The 24,725-nt window shown below is 47.4% G+C and overlaps 1 protein-coding gene across 6 annotated transcripts in view; it reads left to right on the top strand.

The window, feature by feature from the left end:
- Positions 1-24,725, top strand: part of Ablim1 (actin binding LIM protein 1) — a 285,120-nt gene that overhangs the window by 125,924 nt on the left and 134,471 nt on the right. The gene's annotated exons all lie outside the window — the stretch shown is intronic.

Consider the following 24,725-nt stretch of genomic DNA (forward strand, 5'->3'; position numbering starts at 1 on the left):
TACGTTTGGCTGCAGACGTGGCATATCCAGGTGAATGATGTTTTAGACTTGGGCTCCTAGCTGTTTGTTTGGATTTCTATAAGAATAGAGGTCTCAATATTCGTTCTCCTGCAAAGGAGGGATATCTGCTCTCTTCCTGACATTTGCGAGTGTGGGTGTGTGTGTGTGCATGTTTCACACACACATGCACACACACAAGTGCACACACATGAGAGCACATATTACACACATGCATATAAGCACAGAGAAAATGATGTATCTTCAGCAAGCTCTCTTGACTTCCTTTCTTACCATTTAGTCAGCCCCTTCTTTGTGACTCTGTCCTGTGTATTAAAGGTGTCTGTCTGCATCCTGTCCTGTGTATTGGAGGTGTCTGTCTGCATCCTGTCCTGTGTATTGGAGGTGTCTGTCTGCATCCTGTCCTGTGTATTGGAGGTGTCTGTCCGCACTCCTGTCCTGTGTATTGGAGGTGTCTGTCCGCACTCCTGTCCTGTGTATTGGAGGTGAAACAGGCTCACACACACCTGACAGTAGAAAAAGCATCTAAACTGAAGTTTGACTTTAAAGCCTTTTGATCAGCCATCCTGGAGCAGATGGCTTTTAATATGGGCCTTTAAAGACTGGGTGATATTTGGATTTATGGTAAATTATGACGGAAATAAAACACTGGATTTGAGAGACGCACCCATGTAAGAATGGATGGAACCTGGTTGGAGATATGATGGGTGGGATGAGGGGGTGGATAAGTCAGTCTCTGGGAGTCAATAACAGAACAACATGTGCTTGGTGGCTTCAGCAGGAAGTCACTGTCTCAGTTCTGGAAGATCACAATCAAGAATTCTGCAGAGCTGTTTTTTTTTTTTCTGTGTGGGTCCCCAAGTGTAACTGGAGGTTTCTCTCCCACCTTCTACTTCCCAACTAAACACTCAGAGGTTTATATTAATTATCAAAGTTTGACCAATGGCTCAGGCTTATTACTAATTAGCTCTTACATCTTAAATTAACCCATTTCTATTATTCTCTATTTTGCCACGAGGCTTATGACTTGTTGCCTCACATCTTGCTTCTCCAGCAGCTGCTGGCATCTCCCTGACTCCTCCTTCTTTCTCCATGTATCTGTTTGGATTTTCCACCTAGCTATATTCTGCCCTGCCATAGGCCAAAAAGCTTATTTATTAACCAGTGGTAATATAGCATATACAACACAGCATACAGAAGGGCAACCCATATCACTCAAGGAAAACTCTGTGCATGTCCCTGGATTTCTGGTGCTTTGCTGACTTTTTGTCATTTCTTTCCTTGTAGACTCATCATAGCTTCTCTGCCACCAAACCTGTGTCATTCAAATTGTGCATTCTGTCTCCATAGTTCCCATGTTTTCTAGGAGCACTAATAAATGATGAGGACCCAAATAGTAACCGCCTTTTAATTTGACTGCCTAAGTTGAGACCCTATCTATAAATAAAAGCCTAAGGTATTGAGGGTTAGGTCTTTGACATATGAATTTGCTGGGGCTGTAGATTGTATGCAACCCATCACCCTGGACCATTCACCTAGGTTAGACCTAGATAGGGATCAGGAAGGGTTGGAGAAGAAGGAACCGCCTAGGTAATAGGAGTGGGGTGGAAAAGAGAGGAGGGAAGTTCATTTTAATAATCCTTGACCCAGTATCAGAGATGAGGCATACTCAGGTATGATTAGAAAAGTATGGTCCACATGGTCCTTTTTGTGTGGGATGCTGAGTTTTCATAGTTCACAGATACGAGTGCACAATGATGTTGTGACAGATTGCAAAGTTCCCACGTGAGAACTCCATAACCGTGTTACCAAACAACAGCAAGATATCTCATCATGTGTAAGTTTATGATGCTGTGTTGGGTGACAGTGTTCATAGCTATCCTGTGGAGTGCGCTCTTCAAGATTTTAGAAGTGGGTCTTTCATTCCTTTGGAGGGACCTTAGGTCTTAGTTGTCCGTGAAAAGCTGACACTACACCTTGCTAGCCACCAGTGCTGTGTCCAGCATCCCCCAGGGCCCCGAGGTTTGCTGATTCAAATGTGACCTATGTACTGTGTCTCAATTGTGACCTATGGACTGGCAGCAAAGTAATCTTCTCAGTCATCCCATTTCCAGCTTAAAACCTTAAATAAATGATAAGGTAAAGTTCAAGGTTCCCTGCTGGCCCTTCAGGCATCTCCCTACGTCCTTAAACAGAGCTTCCTCCTGAACCCTATCTAAATCCACAGCCTTCTGAATCCATCTTGTTTGACTTCATCTGTAATGCTATCATTAAATCTAGATTGGAAGCACTTCCCATTCTGTCTTTATCTTTCAGGGTGTCCCCACTCAATAGATGAGGGAAAGGAAGTCCTGGGAGTGGGAATGTGTGTGAGAGAATGCTTAGCCAGAAAAGAGAAGATCTGAGTCCCCCCACATCAGTCTCCCAAACCTGTGCCCATCACCCCTCCCCCTTCCTATTTATTGTCTTATGTGAGGTGTCGTGCCCCTCCAACCTTGGCCATGCTGCCCCTATGAGAAATACAAGAGTCCTCTTTCCTTATGTTATCAGAAACTTAAGTTCTGTTGTCTTATAAAGCTTCTCAGAGGCTCATCCCTTCTGTGAATTCTTCCCAGATGACTCTTCACACTTAAGTCAACGACAGAGAAACTAGACATTTGTCACCCATGTGGAGTGGGCACACCTTGTGCTCTCCTCAAGCATGGGCTGACTTCATAGATGGACATGTGAAACAGCCTGGGGAGTCAGGAAGGGCTGTTGCCTGGGGTGGTGGCAACTTTCCCCTTAGATCCCATTCCTCCCCCCACACACACCCAGGCAGACACTACCCACTCAAGGCACACACTGTCTCCTGAAACGTCTCAGAACAGTGGCTCTTTCAGTGTTCTGTGAAGATTCCACACATTCCTGATGGCCACAGGTCATCTTTCAAGGCCTTCTTTCTCAATCAAGAACCCTTCCAGTTCAGCTTTGAGTGTTCAACAGTTCCTGTGGCGGTCCTGAAACCCATGATCCTACCTTCACCCTGTTCCTGACACTGTCTAATTTTGTCATCTTAATATGAAGCCCAGGATAGCCTCAAACTCATAATCCTTCTGCCTCATTCTCCTGAGTGCTGAGATTATAGAGGGATGTTATTATTTCTCTTAACCCCAAGATTTTTCAGGGAACACCCAGGACATTTCCTAAGTAAGGTCTAAAGTGAAGTTACCAATTAAATGAGACACCACGGCAACCATGGTTTCACAATCAGCAATCTTGATCAAGGGTGTATTCACGCAACTCAGTTGTGAGCTTTTCATCTTGGGAAAGCTCTGAGTTTTGACATCACATTCCACTCAAGACAGAAAAAGAATGCAAGTGTGAATTGCTCTTACTATTTTCTAAACTAAGGTGCTACTCGTACCAACGCGGCTCTGACAGCCATCTTCACTCCAGGACTGTCTGCAAGATGTGACTTCCAAGGCTGAGGGAAAGATCACATTGGGGGAAAAAAACAGATACCTGCCCTATGCAACAACTCATTTTCAAAAAAACTAGAAGAACAAATACATTCACAACCAGTTAAACGCGTGTGCATATGTTTGAGAGAAGGAATGTGCTTCTGGAGTTTCCTCAGAGCTCCTGAAAGCAATAGTTGAAATATTGCATGAAGTCAAGACTCCTCAGAGAGTGGACATCTGTGCCAGGGTTGACCTGCCCTATCTTTAGCTACCCCCAAACTTTGGGAAGCAACTCATATCCTTTCCAACACCTGGTAAAGTAACAAGGAAAGATGCACAAACTATATCCTTTTGCGAAAATCCTTTTTCCAGGCCAATGAACTAGGCTGGGGAGGCGACTCAGTCAGTAAGGACCTTAGTTTAATCCCAAGCATTCATGTAAACCACCCCCAGGCATTGCGGCGTGTTTATGATTCCTGCACTGAATAGGGGGAGAAACAGGTGGATCCTTGGGCTCCCTTTGCTAGCCATGCTGTTTGGCAAGTTTTGGGCCAATGAGAGAACTTTTCTTTTTTTCTTTTCTCTTCTTCCTTCCTTCCTTCCTTGCTTGCTTGCTTTCTTCTTTCCCTTCTTCTCCTTCTCCTTCTTCTCCTTCTCCTTCTCCTTCTCCTTCTTCTTCTTCTTCTTTTTTTATTGAGACAGGATTCCTCTGTGTATAGCCCTGACTGTCCTGGAACTCACTTTGTAGACCAGGCTGGCCTCTAACTCACAGAGATCCACCTGTCTCTGCCTCCTGAGTGTTGGGATTAAAAACATGTGCCACCACACCTGGCTGAAAGAACTTTTCTAGAGAAAAGAAAAAAGTAAAAATCCACAAGATATCTGGTGCCTGAGTGTGACCTAAAGTTATCTTCCGGCCTCCACAGATAGGCACTTGATCATGTATACACACAGAACAGCAAGGTGGAATTTCCAACTTCTTGCAGAAACAACATGCTCCAGGGGGCTCACCCTACTGTGAGGCATGTCTTGGCATGAACTTTGACTTTTTTCTGTGCCACTGTCACAGCCCAGTGTAGGCTGAGGAAGAAGAGCTCATAACCCTGTCAAAGTCAAAACACTGGACATTTTCCAAGGCCAGCATTAAAGAACTGGAGAATTTTCCAGAAGTTTCACTGGCCACTGAGCGGTATGGGAACTCTTCCTGTTGTGGTTGAGCCTGGTCTGGGTGCATGACTGTAGAAAGCAGCCCAGCTTCCTACTTCACTGTGTGCTGAGCCGTGAGTGACTCAGACCCAGAACTCGTTTATCCCACACTGGAAGGAGCTGTAAATTCAAGGACAAATTTTGTTAACAGTGGGAGAGAGAGGATATTTGTTGGGCATGACCTCTTTTCTCTGAAACGTACTTTTGTGTAGAGTGACATGATCATGCTGTCACAGTCCTGGTGTGGTTAATGTTGTTATGGTCCTGTGTGCCCCAGGGGCAACAGGAACGAGCCTGGGGCCCACTATGATCAAACAAACTAGCTTGCTTTAATAGCTTGGGTTTATCAAGGAAGATGCTGGCTTTAAAAACGAAAATCGGAGAAATCATGGTTTAGGGCCATGATTCTCAAACCCCCAGAATCTCGTGGAGAGATTGTTAAGTTCAGATTTCTGGGTCCCTCACCCCAGAATTTCTTATTGCCCAGTTCTGGGGTAGAACCTGACCCTGTTTAGGTAATCTTGGTGGTTCTGTTCCAGCGACTACACTTCGACCTCATGCAGGTGGTCCATGGTTTCTGTGGGTAGAATAATTGATCCTGCAGATGGCTCCCCACGTTTATATCACCAGGTCTCCATGCTTCCTGCAAACCTCATCTTGCTCCTAATGCCGAAGTGACAGAGAGAAGGGAGCAGGCATCTTGCTGGCCTGAGGCCCTGCCGAGTAGAGCGAAACTGTGTTGTGTAATAAAGTCAGCCTCCTGTGACATCACTGTAGCCAGCTGCTGCCTCGCCTGGCCTTGGGTATCCGCATGGTGGGAGGAAGGGACACGGTAGTTTTTGTGAGGTGGGACGGAGCTCATGCTAGAGGTGTGTACAGATGCACACACGTGTTCTCTGGGTATTGCTCATAGTCTTCAGAGCTGGGGAGTAAGCTTCCTGCATTGATGGAGCTCTGTGGAACTCTTGGTTAGAAGATGATATATTAGGTGTTGACTCCCAAGACTACGGTTTCTTCTTTAGTCTCTGGGGAACCAAATACATTATGTTTATAGTGTGGGGTGTTTCACTCGCTACCACTCTATCCTGTCTATACCCAAGGCATATGTATCCTTTCCTTTTCCTTTCTTTCTGTTGCTGCTCCATATTTAAAACATTACGGGAAGGGAAACATTTAAGAAAAATAAAGATCAGTAGATGGATATCAAAGATAGCAAGGCTAGCTTTGAAAATCAGTATGGTGATTGCTTAGAAAATTAGGAAACAGTCTTTCTCAAGACACAACAATACTGCGTTTGGGTATATACCCAAAGGATGCTCAGTCATACCACAAGGACATGTGTTTGGCTGTGTTGATATCAGCATTATTTATAATAGCCAGAACCTGGAAACAACCTAGATGTCCCTCAACTGAAGAATAAATAAAGAAAATGTGGTACATTTACACAATGGAGTACTACACAGCAGTAAAAAAAATTAATGACATCTTGAAATTTGCAGGCAAATGGATGAATCTAGAAAACATCACATTGAGTGATGATCCAGAAAGACAAATATAATATGTACCCACTTGTAAGTGGCTTCTAGACATAAAACAAAGACAGAAAATAGTCCAGAGAACCTAGACAATGATGAGGACCCTAAGAGAGACATATGTAGATCTAATCTACATGGGAAGTAGAGAAAGACAAGATCTCCTGAGTAAATTGGGAACTTGGGGGTCATGGGAGAGAGTAGAAGGAGAAGGGAGGAAGGGAGAGGTGTGATGAAAAATGTATAGCTCAATAATAACAATAACAATAATAATAATAAAAAGATAGCAAGGCTATTCCTCGCTGGAATGTCTGATGGGAAATTAGAAACAGGGTTGAGAACCTCCCAGAAAAATAACAGGGACTATGGGTCTCCAGGCCCTGGGAGGGATCTCACAAATGGTGCATGTGTTTTATGAGTGTCTCCTACTCATAGGGCACTATCTCAGTAGATTCTGAGGGGTCAAGAGCATTGGGACTGATGGCGGAAAGGGGGTCTGCTGGGCTGCGGTGCTAAACTGACCTTTCTGCTCTTGCTCCTCTGCAGGACCCAGCCCACACTTGGTGGCTAACTACAGCTATGGGATTCCAGTAGTGGCCTTGAGCAAATCCGTTTTATTGAGGTCTGTTTTCTGTGAGATAGTCTGTGGCTAAACCTTTTGCTTGTTGTTTATTTTTGGCTTTGAAACGGGGGTCTCGTGCAGCCCAGCCTGGCCTCACACATGCAGTGTAGCTGCTAAAGGGTGACCTTGAACTCTGACCCTCCTGCCTCAACCTCCCCCAAGTGCTGGAATTATCGTTTTGAGCTGCCACACATGATTGTGGTTAGCATAAAACCTCTAAGAAGCTCTCACCTTCAGTAAATGAATGTCAGCGTTCGGAGGGGTGCTTACAAGAATGTGATTAGGGAGGGCAGGAGGTGACAGGAGGAGGATGTAGACGGCCTTCTGTGGGGACTCAGAGGAGAAAGAGTCACCGTTGTGAAGGAAGTGGAAAGGCTTTCTGTGACAGACATTGAAGATGAGAGCCTTCGGCGTGTATAAACCTCTTAACATCAGAGACGGGTGGGTTGGTGGTTGATTCAGTTTGCATCCACCACGCTGTGTCTACTCCACAGTAATCATCCATTGAATATCGGATGAGCAGGAAGTGAACAAATCCTATGCATGGTGGGGGAGATGGCCAGACTGGTTGGGGAAATGATTTTCCAAACCCTGTGTGAGAAAAGTGATCAAATGAAATATAGACCTGACCAGAGAGCAGTTGCTTTCTGTCAAGGAGCACGTATATAAGTCCTTGTGATACAGTGTGTGTTGGCAGGGCAGAGCGTGGTTATGGCTGATTGGGCTTTGAAGGAGGAACAGGAGCGCAGCCTTGGCTAAAGCATCACCGAGAGACTCTCTACCAGACTGATGAGATGGGATCTATACAGTGCAGGCCCCTAGCTGGAGAAACACAGCCAGCTGAGTTTGACCGGGTTTCCTGTTCCCCACAAATACAACGGTGGGCATAAGGAAGGCTTTGTGGGCCATGTTAGATTGGAGGAGGACAAGAAGGAAGGGGTCATACGTTTATCCAGAGCCTCTGAGACCAGACAGGTGACGTAACAGAGGAGAGATGCTGTGCACTGGAGAGTGTAACCCTCTCTCTCTATCCATCCTGGTCCCATAGGGGACCATATTTCAACCTTCAGTTTTCAAAAACACCTTTTAAAAAAATAGAGATTATTTGGTAGCATCTCCATATGTTTAGATGCTAGCAAGTAATTTGACTGTCTCTTTAAATTAATTACTCAGTTCAAGCTGAACCCTATGGCCAGAACTCTGGCAAAGGCCTCCAGGTTCAACTCTGGGTCTCCCCAGTACACTCAGGAGAAAGGTCACCGATGCCTACCAGCGTCTAGCATAAAAGTCCTGTGAGACTTCAGGGTAGAGCCCATGCCCAGGAGCAGCTGACCAACACTAATGAACTCAGTGCTGGTTTAGCAGACCTCTGTCTATTAAACCGATGCTTTGTCTAGGCTTTTCTTTTGTCTTCTTTCCCTTGTATATCGTGGTTTCCATTTTTTGTGTTTTGTAGGTTTCTTTTTAAGTGTGTGTTTCTTGGTTTCTGTTTGTTGTTTGTTCTTAGAGTGGGAGGAAGGGAGGAGTTTCTTGGAGGAGAGAGAGGAGAGATAAGAATATATTTTATGAAAATAATTTTTAATTAAAAATGAATAAAGTGGGGCTGGAGAGATGGCTCAGGGGTTAAGCACTGGCTGCTCTTCCAGAGGACCCGGGTGGATTCCCACCACCCACGTGGCAGCTCACAGCTGTCTGTAACTCTAGTACCAAGGGTTTGGGCAGCCTCACACAGATATAAATACAGGCAAAACACCAATGCACATGAAATTTAAAAAATAAATAAAATGATGAGAGTTATTGTTGATTTTGAAAAAGAAAAGTCATGCACGGCATCCCCGCCTCCATTCTCTGCTCTGTCTTTTTTTTTTTTTAGTAAATTTTATTAAATTATAAAAGTTTCCATTTCCGCCCCCCCTCCCAACACCCTCCCACTCCCCCCACTCCCCCCCTCCTTCCCCTCCGTCCCCCAGGGCAGTCAGGGTTTCCTGCCCTGTGGGAAGCTCCAGCTCCCTCCCCCTCCCTCCAGGTCCAGGAAGGCGAGCGTCCAAACAGACTGGATCCCCAAAATCCAGCATATGCAGAGGAAACAGGTCCCAACTTTAAGTCTTTGAAGAAAGAAATTGAGGAGGATACCAGAAAATGGAAAGACCTCCCCTGCTCTTGGATTGGGAGAATCAACATAGTAAAAATGGCAATTCTATCAAAAGCAATCTATAGATTCAATGCAATCCCCATCAAAATCCCATCAAACTTCTTCACAGACCTTGAGAGAACAATAATCAAGTTTATATGGCAAAACAAAAAACCCAGGATAGCCAAAACAATCTTATACAATAAAAGAACTTCTGGAGGCATTACCATCCCTGACTTCAAACTCTATTATAGAGCTACAGTATTGAAAACAGCTTGGTATTGGCATAAGAACAGAGAAGTCGACCTATGGAATCGAATAGAAGACCCAGATATTAACCCACAAACTTATGAACACCTGATTTTTGACAAGGGAGCTAAAGGTATACAATGGAAGAAGGAAAGCATCTTTAACAAATGGTGCTGACATAACTGGATGTCAACCTGTAAAAAAATGAAAGTAGATCCATATCTATCACCATGCACAAAAATCAAGTCTGCTCTGTCTTAAATACACTGAGCACGGCCCCTAGGACGGATCTTGTGTCCCCAGGATCGAGCCCAGAAGTTTGAAACCCAGTTGATTAGGACATGCACACTAGGTGAAGTTTTCTCTTATTTTATGTTGTGGGTGTCATTGTTTTGAAACAGTCTCGTGTGGCCTAAGCTGCCCACAAGCCTCACTGTGAACTGAGGATGACTTTGAACTCTGCTTTTTCTGCCTCCACCTCTTGTACTAGGATTACAGTTCTGCCACGTGCAGTTCTGCCACGTGCAGTTCTGCCACATACAGTTCTGCCACGAGCAGTTCTGCCACGTACAGTTCTGCCACATACAGTTCTGCCACGTGCAGTTCTGCCACGTGCAGTTCTGCCACGTGCAGTTCTGCCATGTATAGTTCTGACATGCAGAGTTTACGCAGCAGAGACCACTGGGTCCAGGGTGTGCTGCATGTGTGCTGGGTACTGAGCCCAGGGTGTGATGCATGTGTGATGGGCACTGAATCCAGGGTGTAACCCATGTGTGCTGGGCACTGAATCCAGAGTGTGATGCATATGTACTGGGTACTGAGCCCCCTCCCACATATAAGTTTCACTGAATGAAAGCAGAGTCAGGGTTTTCTGTGGACAAGTATGTCTCCACCTGGGTGTTCCTGCTTTAGAGCTATCGGGTACATTTCTATTAAACCTATGGCTTTTTACTCGGACCTACTAAAGTTTCAGCAAGACTTCTGAATCTCTGGTGTATCACTGTCCTAATTAGGACATGGCTGCTCGGTTCAGCACAGTGTCACCCAGCCACAGCTCAGCTCTTGGCTTCCATTCTTGGGCATCAGATCTCATCTCGCTCTCCATTTTGACCTATCAGGGTCTTTCTGGAGAAGCTAAAACCCTGATGCTTTGGAGAGAGTCCTCCTCTTCCCTCAGGAATGTCTGAGAGATGAGGTCATAGCAAGACCTCCCATACAGCAGGCAAGGCTTGGCTGGTCCTTGGGGGTCAGGGCATGTCTGTCACCACTCCTGTCTCAACTTTGGAAGCACTCCTGTGACATACAACAGCATCCAAATGGAACTGGGACTTTTGCAGCCTGAGCCTGAATGGCTTCTTATCGATGGTAGAAGCCAAGTGGAGCCCTGTCCAGGTCCACCCATTTCCTCACTATCTGTACTTCGTCTCGAGGAAATCAAGGCTGTAATCCTGCTGTGCCGAGATAGCACAGGTCCACTGGAGATGTCTCACCGTGGTCAACATGTGCTGCTGTTCATTGATGGGACTTCCTTAGTGACTTTTACCTGGTGGTCTTGGTGCCCGCATCCTTCAGGTAGCATTTTGATGCCTCTAATCCAACTCTCTGTGATGAGGTGAAATGTGATGCTTGATATGGGGGCGTGTCACACACTACACATCCACACCCCCACATATCCCTGCACAAATGCATTCATGTGCACATGCATGCACACACACAATCATTGAAGTTGTGTGGAAAAGAATTAAACAAACAAATGGGAAGTCTATGTTGTTTCAAGATATAACCTCCTTGAGCATTCAAAAATGTGTCTTAAACTTCTCTAAGTACCTGAGTTTTGTAAACACCCAATCACCATCCTCACATCCTACCATGTGAGCACCAATCACCTGTCCTGTTGTGATTTACCACTAGCCATCCTTTGGCGGCTGATGCCAGTGGTGACGTTCCTCCAGGAAAGTGTGTTTGTGAAACTCCCACATGAGGCATAGACTGCCTGACAGCTCTTGTTCAGTTTCCTCTAGCTGGCTCTTTATGGGCTCCTTCCTCAGGGGGGTGGTGATGAGATGAGATGAGGACACATGTTGGGTGGGGTTGACGTTGGGTGGTTCCTACCCGTGTGTGTGCACGCGGTGACTCTTTCTCATTACCATGCAAATGTGGAGGAGCTGACACTAGCGGGTACCAACCAAACCTGTTGCTTTGTCTGAAAGCTACAAAAGTGAGCAGCAGCCTGGGGCTGAGCAGAGGGAGACATGGCTGCTCATGGGCACAGGATTTCTTGTTTGAAATCAGATAGTGTGGAAGCTGGGAGATAGTTTGCCTGGTAAAGTGCTTGCCTTGCAAGCACAAGGACCTGAGTTCCATTCCCAAACCCCCACCCCAAAATAAAAGCTGCATGTGGTGGAACATGCTTTAGCCTAGCACTGGGGAGACAGAGACAGAGGGCTCCCTGGCAAGCCAGCCTAGCCTACGTGGTCCATTCCATACTTGTGAGAGCCCCTGATGATAAGATTCACCTGAGGACGGACATCCATGATCATCCTTTGGCTTGTACACACATGTTCACTTGAGAAAGCTTGAACACACAGACACACACACACACACACACACACATTAGATAGTGGTGATCACTGCAGAACTTGACACATATACAGGGACTATAAAATTGCACACTTTAATGGATGTGCTGTGTGATTGCCAAGTTCATCTCACTGAAAGGATTAAAGCCAGCGCTGCTGCCTCCGCGGCATGGGAGGCTGAAATAGTGACTCAGATCTGGGAGGTCCTTGGGCGACACGGACATGCGGAGAAAAGACAGCCACCCATCCCTGAGAGTCAGAAGACAGGGGAGCCTGACGTTCAACCCAAGTGATGTGAGGTGGTGCGTGTGGACAGTCTGACCAAAGGCCTTAAGCTATGACCTCACATCTTCCCACACTGAAAGCAGCGCCAGAGACAGACATGGCCTCTGCGTGTTTGTCTTCTGTCATTCAGTCTACTCACAGGCTGTCACAAGTGACAAGATTCGGCTTCCCTGTACGAAGGAGGAAACCAAGGCTGAGAGCTGAAAAGCAGCTGGTTCAGTCACTGCCTCATGAGGAGCAGAGCTGGGAATGGGACAATTGTCTGAGCCCTGGCAGCCACCTCCCAGCCCTCACCACATTCCCACACTGAGCTCAGGGGCTCCCACTTCATTTGTGGTGTGAACTGATGCTCTCTAGAGGGAACCAGAGTATTCACTTACTATACCCCTCTAGCTCTTTAGATTGTCCTTCAGGGATGTGGGGCCACCTCATTCCTGCCCCAGACACCCTTGTCTGGGCACCGTCCTTCAGCCAAACCCGATTTCCTAATGTGTCCAGACATGCTCTAGCCCACCCTTCCCGTGATCAGAGGTGGCTTTCTCTTTTCCCTTCCAGTAAGTTCTGCCTGCCTTGGAGGCCCAGCTGGAGTGGACCCTAAAGCATGCCCTGCTCCTCTGCCCACTAGAACAGCCCAGAGTATTTAGCAGGCACTCGGAGTCAGAATGTGTTCACACTGCCCCAGCAGGCACACAGATCAGAATGTGTTCACACTGCCTCAGCAGGCACACAGATCAGAATGTGTTCACACTGCTTCAGCAGGCACACAGATCAGAATGTGTTCACACTGCCCCAGCAATCACACAGATCAGAATGTGTTCACACTGCCCAAGCAGGCACACAGATCAGAATGTGTTCACACTGCCCCAGCAGGCACACAGATAAAAATGTGTTCACACTGCCTCAGCCAGCACTCAGAATGAGAATGTGCTCACACTGCCTGTAGGAAGTAGAATTTGTCTGGTAAAGAGACTCCGTGGAGGCATTTATTTACTGTCTCCAGCCTCTGGCTTCACTAGCGTTTATCCAGGAGATAACCACTTCCCTTTGACTGGAACAGAGATGAAGCCTCTCAGTGAAATAAGAAAAAGAGCGAGTCACCGGGGTTAATGCCGTCTGTCACCTAGAAGAATAGAACGCCTTGCAAGGTGACAGGTGTGGATTTTGTGTGTTTGCCTTGGCTTGCAGAGGCCTCGCCCTGTGACATTATGTCATACCGAAAGCTTGAACAGGCTGAGCTTCAGGTCTGGGAGGATCCGGGAGGGGAGAGCAGTTTTAGAAACTGTAGCATCCTGACGCAGCAGTGGGCACCTGTAAACATGGGGCTTATGCTTTTGTGTGGGTGAAGACCCTAGAGGTTCCCGGGAGGGTGCATGGGAATGCCTGTTCCGAGCGAGCAAGCGAGCGGAGAGGGAAAGCCTCTTGGGGGAAGGGTTCAAATGCCTGTACTGCAGCTGACAGGCACAAGCCTCACTCTGTTCCTGCTGGCAATGTGACCTTGGGACAGTGGTGCCCAGGGAAATGTTTAACAGTCAGCTTTCTGTGCATAGCAGAAGACAGAGATTTGTAAAACGTGTCAATTTCCATGGGGTAGCTACCTCCACCTTAGCAACCCTTACACTTACCGAGTAAGGTCAGTGGTCACATAGCTAACTGTCCCAGAGTCCCCACTGCTGTAGGGAATCGAAACCTCTGAGAGTTGCTTCCCTCTCTGTAGGACAGGGCTGTGGAAGTATAGATAGAAGCCATTTCTGGCACTTCTTATATAGTGTGATATGCTGTACAGACTCTGGCCCTCCCACAAGCGTGTCTCCAATACTGTAGTTAGCCGGGTGTGACTCCAAGTGTGCCCTAGAACTTAGGAAACTGTGGGGGGCTCTGTGGTTTGTTCCGGGCATGGACACACCAGTCCACACCTCAGGCCTTCATGCTTTGTTGTTGAACCCCTCTAAGGGGTTGGGGTTTGAAATTAAGGGACAGGAGGCCAGGGTGGAATTCTCAGCCTACGTGTTTCCCAACCCCGACCCTCTCTCTTGACTCGTGTTCCCACAGATGGCTCAGATGACACCGGTCCTTTCCCATCTCACACTCAGGATGGCCCTGGCTCTCGCCCAGTCCATTAAGATGTGGTGTTCTGCCAGGAGGGTTTGATTTGATCCGGTTCTAGGAGGAATTTCAGGTGCAGAGACCATTTGAGGTCTCCGGTGGCCTTAAAAGTTCTATAAAATTCCAGAAGAGGCTTCTCTCCTATTTCAGACCTCTGGGCCTCTGTAGGTTCCTGGTCACTCTCCACTGTGACTCAGTTGACACAGGCTTTGGTGCCCAGGCTGCTGCCCAAAGGAGAGAATTTTCTTTACGAAGTGCCTCGTGCCACCCTGGGGCCTGCTGTTGATTCCTCTGTGACGTAATTAACAGGGAAGGGGTGGGCTGGGGACATTACCCTCAATTTCCAGAGCAGAGTCCATTCTGATCCCTACCAAGGACTCTTGGGATTTATCTCTTCTGACTGTACTAAAAGGTAAAATTCCAACAGTCCGAGAGAGGCCAAAGGAGAGAGTTGGCCTGGTGAGTCATGACAGTCACAGCGTGTCCAGGAAGTCACTCTTTGAAGTCTCCGCTGAAGTCAGATTCTTTCTGAGACCCACCTTCTTCTGCAGAAGGCAAGCAGAGCACAGAGAACAAACATGTGACCTGAGTCACCAGGGAAATCGCCCGGCTGCATGATGGTAATCTCCACGCCTGCTCGCCTCGAGGGGAATCAGATTAAGCGGATTTGAGCCTGGGCTGATTCTGTTATCGGGAGCCCAGCAGAGGGGTGAGCAGGTAGCTCCCGAAAAATCCGGGATGGGGACACCTTCCTAGCAGACAGCCACAAGTGGAGCAGGTTATCGAGACCGGAGGCCGCCTGTGGAACTGTTTGTGTTTGAGAACTACCAGACTCACAAGGTATCAGAAAATGAGGTCGTGGAGGCCTCACTTTGGACCAGTAAGAGAAGGCTCACTTTGGACCAGTAATGACAGGGTAACTTCATGTGCAGCTTCCAGTAACTACCACTTGCCGCAGCAGGAAATGAGCTGCAGAGTAAACTGCAAATTAAGCACCCCGCGCATTTATTAAACACTTGCAGTTCTCATTTCCTGTGTGGGAGAGTGCAACTCTAGGATCTGTGCTTAGAAGGTGGCGGGAGCAGGGAAAGCCGGCTGGGTAACAAAGCAGCGGCTCCAACACAAACTACCAAAGGAGGTAGGAGTCGAGAGTCCGTGTGTGTGTGTGTGTGTGTGTGAGAGAGAGAGAGAGAGAGAGACAGACAGACAGACAGACAGACAGACAGAAGACAGACAGACAGACTCTAACCTGGTCCCCCTTGTTCCCTTGAGACAGGCTCTCTCATGGAGTCTCAAGGTTACTGTTTTTTTCTAGACTGGCTGGCCAGGAAGCTTCCGTGATCTCTGCTCCCTACAGCACTTGGGTTACACGTACAAGCATGGCCATGCCAGGCTTCTTGTGTGGGTGCTGGGGATCTGAACTCAGGTCCTCATCCATGTGCAGCCAGGATTCTCACCCGCTGAGCCTTGCCCCCAGTTCCCTCACCATGCAAAGTCCCCTCTTGTGGTTGTAATCTAGGCAATCTCGACCCGAGACGTCCTGGCCTCTGCTGGGGCTTCAGGAGTGTCCTCGGGCGGCAGGCAGCTCCTCTTTGCTGTCTCACCCTTGCCGATCACTCTTTCCACATAGAGAACGGAGTAGTTCCTGTATTTGAAGCGCTTTCCACCATTGCTTGCTTATTATGATTTTTCTCCTAGCAGGCTGTGTTCTCCTAGTGCAGCTGGTGTTTACCTCTTCTGAGCTGGCTAGTCAGAATCTCAGAGCCCTGCTGCCCTAGCTGTGTTTCCTTCTCTGCTGGATAAGATTTTCCTGTGGGAATCCCTGTCCTTCCGTGGTCCCCAAGTGTGCGCTTGTGATAGACTGGTTTAGATGTATGATCTTGCAAAAGGTGTTCAACTCTTCTTGTCTGGGTTTCCGTCCCTGCAAACCAAGAATAGGAAAGAGAATCCCATAAGACATCTGTGGGGAAGAGCTGTCTGTGATTGGTGTACCAGGACAGTATGGTGTCTGGAGCATAGGCAGTGTTTGGGAAATGTCACCTGTGATACTGTTTTACTAGTGTTCTTATATGTGTACATTCACGTGTAAACGGTATGAATGCATGTGTGTGCAAATGTGTGGAGGTCAAAGGGCATCCTCAGTTGTCATATATTCCTTGGGCATTGTCCCACCTTCTTTTTGAGGTGGGGTTTCTGATTTTTACCTGGAATTTGGTTTTGGCAAGATCCAGGGCTCCTCCTAGCCCCACCTCTCCAGCGCTGGCTGCAAGCCGCCATATTGCTCTCCCCATGGGTTCTGGGAGTTGGACTTAGCTCCTAATGCTTTCCACTGTAGTAGTATTCTTGAGTCATTTGTTTACTGTGGCAGAAGCTCAGAGCCTTGTGACTTCACTTGGAGATGCCCTAGTCTAGTATTGAGTAGTAACCCTGGATTCCCTAATCCGGGCCTGAGCAGAGAGGCAGAGGAGAGAACTCAGCCTGTTTTATATCATGGGTCAGAAATATTCACAGAATATGTGGGAACTGGCCACGGAGCTCAGGGTTGTGTGGGAACAGGATCTGATGCATTATGGGACAAACACAGAACAAGAACAGGTCAGTGCTAGGTGGTGTCTTGGTTAGGGTTTCTATTGCTGAGATAAAACACCATGATCAGAATCAAGTTGGGGAGGAAAGGATTAGCTTCATCTTATTCTTCCAGGTGACTGTCCAATGCTGAGAGAAATCGAGGCAGGAACTGAGTCAGAGACCACAGAGAAATGCCGCCGCTTATTGGCTTCCCCCACGTGGCTTGTTCAGCTTGTTTTCTTGCATAACCCAGGCCCGTCTTTCTGGGCAGGGGGGAAAGGGGATGGTACCATCCACAGTGGGCTAGGCCCTCCCCACATCATCATCAGTCAAGGCAGTGGTACATACTCAGTGTTTGGGAATATGCAAATTAAAGGAAAATTACATTGCAGTAACACTGAAAGGAATTTTTTAAGGACTTGAGGGCTGATGAAATAGCTCGGTTGGCAAAGGGCTTGTCCTGCAAGCATGGAGACTCGAGAACCGTCTCCAGAACCAGTGTTGAGAAGACAAGGAAGGAAAAGCTGTGTGTGGTGACCAGGGCAGCAGATAGAGCTGGATCCCTGGGACTTGGTGGATAGACAGCTTAGTGCATGTGGTGGGTCCCAGGCTGGGGAGAGACTCTGACGCCAAACCACAGCAGCACACAGGTAGGCAGAGCCGCAGGAGAGATGCCTGCAGCTGTCCTCTGACCTCTACATGTACACATACATGTGTGCACCCACACAGACCACACATGCATCTGTACATAGACAAATGAAATGGAGAAGCCCTTAGGAGGCTGAACTTGTGTAATCTTCCAGCTGTGAATCCGCTGCAGCCAGGGATGTGAGCTCTTTTCCTCCCTCTTTGGTGACCAGCAGTTAGGACAAATGACCCCATGTTCCCAGAGGGGTTTCCGACTCCTGTTTTATGAGCATTTTACCACTCCCTGTGTTCGGTAGGTCACATGACCAGCCATACATAGCCCTTAACTCTGACGGAAGTTAAAGAGTCCTCTCTGTGAGTGCTTGCCTCTGGCCTCCTGAATGTCGCTTCACATCCTGAGCCTGTCTCAAATTGCAGTTCCCAAGTCCCCAGTATAGTCCCCGCCCCTTTTTTGCAGTTTCTGAGTTAGAATCAGTGGGCAAGGATATGGTAAAGGAAGCTCTGACCCACCTACGCTATCTCAGAAGCTCAGATGTGTCAGAACCCCGGGGTGTCCTGGACTGGACCGTGTCAGTCGGGTTGGATTTGAAGAGGCGGGACAAGCAGGAATTGTTTAAGCAGGGTGTGCAGGACAAGAAGAGGCCTTGGAAGAAACACTGCAGTGGGGTCAGGAAGTGGCCCTAAAGACCCGCTCCAGAGAGTTTGTGTGTTAACCCTGCACATAATATTCAAGCGCTTGGTCCCTGGAGTGGAGACTGCCGGGTTCAAGACTCCTCAGCCTGACTGCTCAGCTGATTACGTTCCATTTTAGCCATCAGTGTTTCTGACGTCTCTGAAGCTACAGAGAACCTTGAACTCGATGTCCTGTGACCTGGAGCGCTGCTGGAGGTTTTTCTGTAGTTGTTTTTATTCCCTTATAAGCTTTACTTAGAAATATAAAAACATTTTTAGAATACAGAAATTGAGATATAATGCAGTAAGCTCCATACCTGACACCCAGTTTCCCTCATTATTAATATGTAAGTATAATTTCATTTGTTATAATAAGCCAGACAATATTCCTAACATCATCAACTAAGGCCCATGGTCTTTAGTGTTCTTAATTTTTTTTTTTGAAATCATGATGACATCACATCCCCCTTCTTCTCAGCCCTCCAATCCCTTTCTTGTACTGCCTTCTCTCTCTAATTCATGGTCTCTCTTTCTTTTGTCATATGCTTTATAAGAACAGAAATACAGGCTGCAGGTCAGTTTAGTGTTATTTGTATGTATATAATCCCCCGAGCTGACCACTTGGTATTGGATAGCCAATCAGAGTGCTCGTGCCTGGGAAGGCTGTCCCTCCCTCTTCCCTGTCAGCACACCTTAGTCACCTGTAGCTCTGTGTCTAGGAGTGGGGTCCCATGAAGCTCCCCCTTCCATGTCAGTATGTCCGCTGGTGTTCTTGTTTGGGCAGCCATGTTGTTGTTGTATCATGGGAAACACTTCCTGTCACTTTTAGGACACGACCTCCCAGTTTCTGGTCGTCTGGCTGTTAGAATTCTTCCAGCCCTCTTCTACAATGTTCCCTGAGCCTTAGGGTCCAGAGTTGTGTTCTGGGTCTATCAGCGGGGGTGGGCTCCCACAGCCTCTTGTCCTCTGCATTCGACCCATTAGGGCACTGTGCAGTGGTCTCCAACTATGGCAAAGAGAAGTTTCTTTGGTGGGGGAGGACGGTTCCACTCATCACTAGCAAGAGCCCATCAGACCATTGCATTCTATGTAGCCATCACATCTCCTTGGGTTACTCTTGGCTGTGGCAGTTCCATAGACCTTTTAAATTTTTAATGACATTGATTGTTTTGAAGAATGCTGGGTAGCTCTACCTCTCTCTCATGATTTTTCTCAGGATCTGAGTGAGATTGGTTTTTTTGGGAAGAAGAAGACAGTGGCTGCGAGTCTCCACCCCAGCTGCCCTGCCATCCTCCCTGACCTCGGCCCTGCCTGGGGCAGTGACTGTTAGATCTCTCCACGGCACAGCTTTTCCTTTCCTACCCCTTCCATGCCATTTCCCCACGGGAGGAAGGAGCAGCCCACCGCAGTTAAGGAGTGGGAGTTGTGTTCTGCCTCTCGGAGCAGACAGCTCTCGCAGGTCGCTTTGGGAAAGGCAGGAGATCTATGAGCAGGAGCTTCCAGACACCTGGGAAAGGGGTGGAAGGCCCGGACCTGGTTGGCAGCAGAGGATGCGAAGTTGACAGAGGACAGAATTTAGTAGCAGAGAGGGAAAAGGTGGCATCAGCATTTGTACCCTGATTTATTGCCAACTGTACTTTCTGCCATGTCACCCTCAGTGAGTCATCTTATCCTGAGTCTTCCTGTGCCTCTCTGTAAAAGTAGGTTTTTGGATCCTGCTTTTTCATCCCCAAAACTCTGGGAGTAAAATGAGGTGAGGCAGGTGTGAGGACTTTAAAGCCATCGGTGCCCTGTCATAGCAAAGGCTGGGTGGGCATCTCTGAATATCCCAGAAGACTCAGAGCACAGGCCCACCTGAGTGTTTATCATCTGTCTCACACAGGTCTGGGATCATCCCTGCTCTGAGGTTTTCATCTCACACAGTCCTCTGAGCTTCATGTGTCTGTCTCCAAGAGGGATATAACACGGGAAACCGAGACTGGCTCTGGGCTTGATTGAAGGGGTGCAGGGTGGGCTCTGTAATGGCTCTGCCTAAGGACACCAGAGGTTGCTGGGATCTCCTCATCCCTGCACTGGAGTTTCAGGTGTGGTCCCGCCACTTTATTTACTGTGAAAGTGAACCCACAGCCTCCTGGACACAGCTTACAGCAGTAGGTAGTGTTGTCAACGGGCCTGAAGCCTCCCCAAACTCCATACCATGCCCTAGAGAAATCTGCATCTCAGGCCTGGATTCTTTGGTTTTGTTATTATTCAGAAAGCATAGAACTGTGCTTCTGGGGTTCCATTCACTTCCCCCATTAGCCAATAAGATAAACAAGCCCTGGAAGATTACCACACACATCCCTCCCTTTCCCTCAGGCTCCTTCAGCTCTCCCCACCGCCATTCCAGGGTAAATCATTGACCACTAGAAACTGGAAAGAGCCGGGAAGGCTGAGGCACAGGGCACACCAGTCAATAACTGGAATGTGTGTGCTTCATTCCTCAGTTTTCCCTGTCAGTAGGAGAAGCAGAGACCACCCAGGCTCTGATGGAATCATCAGAGTGAGAATTAGCAGGAGAGCCTGGCGCAGACTGAGCAAGGGTAGCACTGAGCCACAGAGCAGGCAGCTTTTCAGCCTTCACTGGCACTAACACTGCCATTCACTTGGTAATAACCAAACCTCCAAAGACAGCCGCAGAAAACGGAAGTCTTTGTTCACCTTGTAAAAGGAGGAAGGTTCTTTTGTCTAAACTGATTTAGTTAGGATAAAATACACAAGGGCTTTGTCCTGTTCTTCTGATAAGAGATCCCATTTCTTCCCCAGTGAGTTAGTTCTCTCTCTCTCTGTGTGTGTGTGTGTGTGTGTGTGTGTGTGTGTGTGTTTTGCATGCACACACGTGAGCTTAGGCTGCCAGATGAAGGAAAGCCAGGTAAATGGTCTGGTCTGCCCATCTCTGGTTGAAGGTGAAAGTCTTTCCCAGGCATGGAAGCCTTCAGGAGTGGCACATCTTTCTGAAAGGAAATGCTTGCAGAAAAGCCTTCAGTCTCCCTGTTGGTCTCCTCTCTGATGCTGGTCTCCGCTCTGACCTTGGGGTGTGCTGATGCTGGTCTCTGTTCTGACCTTGGGGTGTGCTGATGCTGGTCTCTGTTCTGACCTTGGGGAATGCAGACATTGGTCTCCCCTCTGACCTCGGGGGCAGTTGCCAGCCATTCAACTGGCTCTTTTATTCACATACACAGAAGAGCCCAGAGTGACTGATTCCTTCCCTCTCTCTTTGTGAGTCAGCCTGGCCGGCTTGAAATTGAGAGTCAGGAGAAATCTCAAGTTTCTCACTCCCTGTTTAAGGGATGTCCCGTGTTGTCACATTGTTTCTGAAGAGGATGGGTCCTTGTGGCTGAGGTGGCGCACACCTATAGGATACACTGAAGAGGGTGTTCTTGAGAGGTGTGCTATAATTTCTAACTCTTTTCAGCAGGTCCACTCAGTGATAATGATGCTGACATTCGGGGCATGATGGCTCAGTGGTTAAGACCCACACCTGTTTTTCAGAGGATCCAAGTTTAGGTTCCCAGGACCCATATGGGGCCTCCCAGAACCACCTGAAACTCCAGCTCCAGGGATCCATTGCTCTCTTCGGGCCTCTATAGACACTGTACTCACAAACACAGCCCCCCACACACACAAATACACTCACATGTACCCACACACACACACACACACACATAAATATACTTACATGCACACCCTACATACACACATAAATACACTCACATGCACACAACCCCCCAGACATACACATAAATACTTTTGTTCTTAAAAAATAATATGTTGGCGGGTGACCGAGGCAGGCTAGTCCAGGCAGAGGCTACCGCCAGAACAGGTACAGGTTCCACGCGGCGGGTGGCAGAGCTGGCGGGTAGAGTTGGCGGATAAAAGGAATACAGGACATAATAAATAGATGTAAGGGTAAACATAAAGCTGAATATTTATTGCTTAAAGAAGAGGGAGACAGAGAGACATGGAAACAGACATAGAGAGAGACAGAGACACGTGTGTGCACACGCCGAGAGACGGGGATAGAAGAGAGAGAGTTAAAATGGCGATGAGGGAGGTCAGAAGTGGCTGGGAGTGGACGTGGTTTGCCTTAAAGGGACCAGAGCAGAAGGAATAACAAATACACTCACAAACACAACCCCCACACACACATAAATACACTCACATGCACCCCCACCCCCACATAAATATACTTATGTGCACACCCCACACATACATAAATACACTCACATGTACCACCCCCCACAATCCCCCCCCCACACACATAAATACAAAGACTTTTTAGAAAAGAATCCCGAGGTTCTTCATCTGGAGGATGTGTAAGAATTGCCTGAGGGATTTACTAGGAAGAGATTCTTGACCCCTACTCCTGGGCAATGTTGGGAGGGACTGCATTTTTTAAATTATTTTTGTTTATTGTTTGTCTTAGTGTTTTAAGATGAGGAATTGTCATGTTTAGGCTCCTGATCCCCCTGTGTCAACCCTGCTAGGACTGGATTTAGGACATGTAGCAGCATGCCTGCCTATTATTATTTTCTAATCAACACGTGGTGATTGTATGAACTTATGAAATACAGTGTGACATTTTAAAACTATTGGGTGTATGTTGTATGACCAGTTGTGGCATTTGGCATATCTGCCACCTGGGACACTTGCTGTTCCCATGCATTGGGGACTTATCACATCCTGTCTACCTGCTGCTGTCTTGAAATACTCAGCTGTCAATAATAGTTACTCTGGTTTGCCTTACTACACTGGAAGCCATTCCTCATGCCCGACAGCTCTCTGGAAGTGTTAACCATCCTCTCTCCATCCCTCCCTCACCCAGATCATTCCCAGGCTCTGATAGCCGTGACTCCATTGTCCACCTCCATGAGGTCAACGTTTATATTTGAGAACATGTGACATGCGTCTTTCTGAGCCCGATTTTGATCCCTTAATGCAATGTCCTCTTGTGCCATTCCTGTTGCTGTAAGAGACCAAATTTCATTCTTTTGTGGATAAATAATATTCCATTGTATAGATAGATATAGCATGGTCTTTATCCATTTCTTGGCCATTGGCAGATTGCTCATCAATGTGACTTTACTTCCTTTGGGTGTCTGTGTTTGGATTGTTAGTTGGAATCGCCATAGTATCTTCCATAACACTAATTTACATGCTGGCCAATGGAGCCTGTGAGTTCTGTCCTTCCAGGAGACTTGCTCCCAGCATTGTAAACTTTTTCATCTTTTATATGACAGCCTTTGGGGATGTGATAACATTTGCCTTTCTAAGTACGTGGCACAGGGATTTCTAATTCAAGGGTTGCAGTTATTTTGGTGATAACCAGGGTCCTGAGCGCACCTAGAGACACATTTTCCTCATACGCTGTCCATGTTCTTTCTGAAAGCCAAACTCTAGATGTACTTTCAGAATAGTGCATGAAATTGGCTAAATAAATACCTTGCTTGTAATAATTTCATGGCTTACCCTAATAGTCTGGGAGGATCATAGTAGGTCCAGAAGGACAGGAACATAATAGGTCCAGAAGGGCAGGGATATAGTAGGTCCAGAAAGGCAGGAACATAGTAGGTCCAGAAGGGCAGGAGCATAGTAGGTCCAGAAGGACAGGAACATAGTAGGTCCAGAAGGGCAGAAACATAGTAGGTCCAGAAGGGCAGGAACATGATAGGCCCAGAAGTGCAGGAACATGGTAGGTCCAGAAGGGCGGGAACATAGTAGGTCCAGAAGGGCAGGAACATAGTAGGTTCAGACGAGAACATAGTAGGTCCAGAAGAGCCGAGGTGTGGACCTTTGCACTCACACTAGTTGTTACTTTGAGAGCGCTGGTCAGTATCTCTGAAGCCCACTTCCTTATCCACCAATGGGAGGGCTGTTGCTCATCCCACTGCCAGGCAACGGTGGTGCAGCTGGAATAAAATGGCTGATGCACAAGCAACATGCCCAGGGTTAGTGTGATACCCAGTGGTGATAACCTTGCTGGAAAACAGGAGTTAACTGAAGGGAAAATGAGAGGCTTGCAGATCTTCCCCACCCCGGCAGCAGCAGCAGGTGCTCTTGAGAGATCCTCTTTCTTAATGTCCGCGTGAATAGATTTTTGGCCTTGATGTACATTGCTCTCTGGAGATTTTGATAGTATGCATGCCCCTCCTTAATGCCTGCAGAAAACATGAATTTGGTGGTAAACATAGAGAGATGTTATCAGGTAGATGAAAGAATGCAGGTGGCTCGTGATGCTGGGTTCCCAGCCTCCAGGTATTCTTCAGATCCAGGCTAGGACTCTAAGAATTTGGGTGGTGTGTTTAGCTTGAAACCACACCTGCCCCTGACCAAACCTCACAAGAAGAACCTTGTTCTTCAGAAAGACGGTCAGGAACTGGTTGTTTGCACCATGTTGCCTGAACTCTCTTCAGCAAAATGAGGATGGAGGACATTCTGTACAGAACAACATGCCATTATATATATTGTGCTTTTGTATAGAACAACACACTCTTATATAAACCATGCTCTTATACGTGCATCAGCTTCTCGCTCTGATGTCCTTTCTACGTCAGGTCTTAGCAGTCTCTCATGAGTTGCCCAGTGTGGTTTTCCTGCTTGACAAACATTTAAAAAATGTTGTTGCTCCTT

The sequence above is a fragment of the Myodes glareolus genome, chromosome 7 (assembly GCF_982192425.1).
Source record: "Myodes glareolus chromosome 7, mMyoGla1.1, whole genome shotgun sequence".
Classification (NCBI taxonomy): Eukaryota; Metazoa; Chordata; class Mammalia; order Rodentia; family Cricetidae; genus Myodes; species Myodes glareolus.